Source organism: Myotis davidii, unplaced genomic scaffold, assembly GCF_000327345.1.
Source record: "Myotis davidii unplaced genomic scaffold, ASM32734v1 scaffold427, whole genome shotgun sequence".
Taxonomy (NCBI): Eukaryota; Metazoa; Chordata; class Mammalia; order Chiroptera; family Vespertilionidae; genus Myotis; species Myotis davidii.
The window spans coordinates 913,476-918,305 of NW_006298051.1; the positions used below are offsets into that span (position 1 = coordinate 913,476).

A 4,830-nucleotide genomic window follows, 5' to 3' on the forward strand; every position below is an offset into this window, starting at 1 on the left:
TGCAGGAAAGAGAGTGAGTGGGGGGGGGGCTCCTGCATGAACGAGAGTGAGTGGGGGGTGGGGGCTCCTGCAGGAACGAGAGTGAGTGAGTGGGAGCTGGACCCCTGGCCCGGCAGCGTAGCCTGGTAAAGTGGGCGCCACTCGGGACTCAGGCCAGGGCTGTGAGCTGTGAGCTGTGCCCCCACCTGGCTCTGTGCCCGGCTTCCGTGGGGCACCGACTGCCTGCAGCTCCAGGACCCGCACCCTGACCCCCGCCCCGGCCACACTCCGTGCGGGCAAGAGGAGGACGGGAGCGGCCAGGAGCCCCAGGAAAGCATGTGTGTGTGTGTGTGTGTGTGTGCATGCGTACCCATGTCTGTGTGTATTGTGTATGTGTGTATATGTGTGTACCCATGTCTCTGTGTGTTGAGTATGTGTCTATATGTGTGTGCACATACCCATGTCTCTGTTGTCCATTTGTGTGTATAGTGTATGTGTGTATGCATGTCTATGAGTGTGTTGTTTATGTGTGTGTGTGTGTGTAGGTATGTGTGCATAGCCATGTCTGTGTGTATACATGTCTATGTATGTGTTGTATATTCGTGTGTGTGTAGGTAGGTATGTGTACATAGCCATGTCTGTCTGTCTGTGTGGGTGTGTGTGTGTGGAGGTAGGTATGTGTACATAGCCATGTCTGTCTGTCTGTGTGGGTGTGTGTGTGTGGAGGTAGGTATGTGTACATAGCCATGTCTGTCTGTCTGTGTGGGTGTGTGTGTGTGGAGGTAGGTATGTGTACATAGCCATGTCTGTCTGTCTGTGTGGGTGTGTGTGTGTGGAGGTAGGTATGTGTACATAGCCATGTCTGTCTGTCTGTGTGGGTGTGTGTGTGTGGAGGTAGGTATGTGTACATAGCCATGTCTGTCTGTCTGTGTGGGTGTGTGTGTGTGGAGGTAGGTATGTGTACATAGCCATGTCTGTCTGTCTGTGTGGGTGTGTGTGTGTGGAGGTAGGTATGTGTACATAGCCATGTCTGTCTGTCTGTGTGGGTGTGTGTGTGTGGAGGTAGGTATGTGTACATAGCCATGTCTGTCTGTCTGTGTGGGTGTGTGTGTGTGGAGGTAGGTATGTGTACATAGCCATGTCTGTCTGTCTGTGTGGGTGTGTGTGTGTGGAGGTAGGTATGTGTACATAGCCATGTCTGTCTGTCTGTGTGGGTGTGTGTGTGTGGAGGTAGGTATGTGTACATAGCCATGTCTGTCTGTCTGTGTGGGTGTGTGTGTGTGGAGGTAGGTATGTGTACATAGCCATGTCTGTCTGTCTGTGTGGGTGTGTGTGTGTGGAGGTAGGTATGTGTACATAGCCATGTCTGTCTGTCTGTGTGGGTGTGTGTGTGTGGAGGTAGGTATGTGTACATAGCCATGTCTGTCTGTCTGTGTGGGTGTGTGTGTGTGGAGGTAGGTATGTGTACATAGCCATGTCTGTCTGTCTGTGTGGGTGTGTGTGTGTGGAGGTAGGTATGTGTACATAGCCATGTCTGTCTGTCTGTGTGGGTGTGTGTGTGTGGAGGTAGGTATGTGTACATAGCCATGTCTGTCTGTCTGTGTGGGTGTGTGTGTGTGGAGGTAGGTATGTGTACATAGCCATGTCTGTCTGTCTGTGTGGGTGTGTGTGTGTGGAGGTAGGTATGTGTACATAGCCATGTCTGTCTGTCTGTGTGGGTGTGTGTGTGTGGAGGTAGGTATGTGTACATAGCCATGTCTGTCTGTCTGTGTGGGTGTGTGTGTGTGGAGGTAGGTATGTGTACATAGCCATGTCTGTCTGTCTGTGTGGGTGTGTGTGTGTGGAGGTAGGTATGTGTACATAGCCATGTCTGTCTGTCTGTGTGGGTGTGTGTGTGTGGAGGTAGGTATGTGTACATAGCCATGTCTGTCTGTCTGTGTGGGTGTGTGTGTGTGGAGGTAGGTATGTGTACATAGCCATGTCTGTCTGTCTGTGTGGGTGTGTGTGTGTGGAGGTAGGTATGTGTACATAGCCATGTCTGTCTGTCTGTGTGGGTGTGTGTGTGTGGAGGTAGGTATGTGTACATAGCCATGTCTGTCTGTCTGTGTGGGTGTGTGTGTGTGGAGGTAGGTATGTGTACATAGCCATGTCTGTCTGTCTGTGTGGGTGTGTGTGTGTGGAGGTAGGTATGTGTACATAGCCATGTCTGTCTGTCTGTGTGGGTGTGTGTGTGTGGAGGTAGGTATGTGTACATAGCCATGTCTGTCTGTCTGTGTGGGTGTGTGTGTGTGGAGGTAGGTATGTGTACATAGCCATGTCTGTCTGTCTGTGTGGGTGTGTGTGTGTGGAGGTAGGTATGTGTACATAGCCATGTCTGTCTGTCTGTGTGGGTGTGTGTGTGTGGAGGTAGGTATGTGTACATAGCCATGTCTGTCTGTCTGTGTGGGTGTGTGTGTGTGGAGGTAGGTATGTGTACATAGCCATGTCTGTCTGTCTGTGTGGGTGTGTGTGTGTGGAGGTAGGTATGTGTACATAGCCATGTCTGTCTGTCTGTGTGGGTGTGTGTGTGTGGAGGTAGGTATGTGTACATAGCCATGTCTGTCTGTCTGTGTGGGTGTGTGTGTGTGGAGGTAGGTATGTGTACATAGCCATGTCTGTCTGTCTGTGTGGGTGTGTGTGTGTGGAGGTAGGTATGTGTACATAGCCATGTCTGTCTGTCTGTGTGGGTGTGTGTGTGTGGAGGTAGGTATGTGTACATAGCCATGTCTGTCTGTCTGTGTGGGTGTGTGTGTGTGGAGGTAGGTATGTGTACATAGCCATGTCTGTCTGTCTGTGTGGGTGTGTGTGTGTGGAGGTAGGTATGTGTACATAGCCATGTCTGTCTGTCTGTGTGGGTGTGTGTGTGTGGAGGTAGGTATGTGTACATAGCCATGTCTGTCTGTCTGTGTGGGTGTGTGTGTGTGGAGGTAGGTATGTGTACATAGCCATGTCTGTCTGTCTGTGTGGGTGTGTGTGTGTGGAGGTAGGTATGTGTACATAGCCATGTCTGTCTGTCTGTGTGGGTGTGTGTGTGTGGAGGTAGGTATGTGTACATAGCCATGTCTGTCTGTCTGTGTGGGTGTGTGTGTGTGGAGGTAGGTATGTGTACATAGCCATGTCTGTCTGTCTGTGTGGGTGTGTGTGTGTGGAGGTAGGTATGTGTACATAGCCATGTCTGTCTGTCTGTGTGGGTGTGTGTGTGTGGAGGTAGGTATGTGTACATAGCCATGTCTGTCTGTCTGTGTGGGTGTGTGTGTGTGGAGGTAGGTATGTGTACATAGCCATGTCTGTCTGTCTGTGTGGGTGTGTGTGTGTGGAGGTAGGTATGTGTACATAGCCATGTCTGTCTGTCTGTGTGGGTGTGTGTGTGTGGAGGTAGGTATGTGTACATAGCCATGTCTGTCTGTCTGTGTGGGTGTGTGTGTGTGGAGGTAGGTATGTGTACATAGCCATGTCTGTCTGTCTGTGTGGGTGTGTGTGTGTGGAGGTAGGTATGTGTACATAGCCATGTCTGTCTGTCTGTGTGGGTGTGTGTGTGTGGAGGTAGGTATGTGTACATAGCCATGTCTGTCTGTCTGTGTGGGTGTGTGTGTGTGGAGGTAGGTATGTGTACATAGCCATGTCTGTCTGTCTGTGTGGGTGTGTGTGTGTGGAGGTAGGTATGTGTACATAGCCATGTCTGTCTGTCTGTGTGGGTGTGTGTGTGTGGAGGTAGGTATGTGTACATAGCCATGTCTGTCTGTCTGTGTGGGTGTGTGTGTGTGGAGGTAGGTATGTGTACATAGCCATGTCTGTCTGTCTGTGTGGGTGTGTGTGTGTGGAGGTAGGTATGTGTACATAGCCATGTCTGTCTGTCTGTGTGGGTGTGTGTGTGTGGAGGTAGGTATGTGTACATAGCCATGTCTGTCTGTCTGTGTGGGTGTGTGTGTGTGGAGGTAGGTATGTGTACATAGCCATGTCTGTCTGTCTGTGTGGGTGTGTGTGTGTGGAGGTAGGTATGTGTACATAGCCATGTCTGTCTGTCTGTGTGGGTGTGTGTGTGTGGAGGTAGGTATGTGTACATAGCCATGTCTGTCTGTCTGTGTGGGTGTGTGTGTGTGGAGGTAGGTATGTGTACATAGCCATGTCTGTCTGTCTGTGTGGGTGTGTGTGTGTGGAGGTAGGTATGTGTACATAGCCATGTCTGTCTGTCTGTGTGGGTGTGTGTGTGTGGAGGTAGGTATGTGTACATAGCCATGTCTGTCTGTCTGTGTGGGTGTGTGTGTGTGGAGGTAGGTATGTGTACATAGCCATGTCTGTCTGTCTGTGTGGGTGTGTGTGTGTGGAGGTAGGTATGTGTACATAGCCATGTCTGTCTGTCTGTGTGGGTGTGTGTGTGTGGAGGTAGGTATGTGTACATAGCCATGTCTGTCTGTCTGTGTGGGTGTGTGTGTGTGGAGGTAGGTATGTGTACATAGCCATGTCTGTCTGTCTGTGTGGGTGTGTGTGTGTGGAGGTAGGTATGTGTACATAGCCATGTCTGTCTGTCTGTGTGGGTGTGTGTGTGTGGAGGTAGGTATGTGTACATAGCCATGTCTGTCTGTCTGTGTGTGTGTGTAGGTATGTGTACATAGCCATGTCTGTGTGTGTGGTGTGGGGTGCACTGGGGGTTCCGGGGCTTTGCTTCCTACGGGGGGACTGGGACACGGGGACCCTCTGGCTTGTCTCCCTGAGCGCTCGGGGCGTGCGAGCCCGGCCTGCGGTCAGAGGCTCTGGGGGCCGCTTCCCCTGGGGCTGGTTCAGGCCGGGGTTCAGGGGCTCCCGGAGGCGGGT

The 4,830-nt window shown here is 51.6% G+C and overlaps 1 protein-coding gene across 1 annotated transcript in view; it reads left to right on the forward strand.

The window, feature by feature from the left end:
• MMEL1 (membrane metallo-endopeptidase-like 1) overlaps positions 1–4,830 on the forward strand; it is a 27,593-nt gene that overhangs the window by 4,643 nt on the left and 18,120 nt on the right. The window lies entirely within an intron of this gene.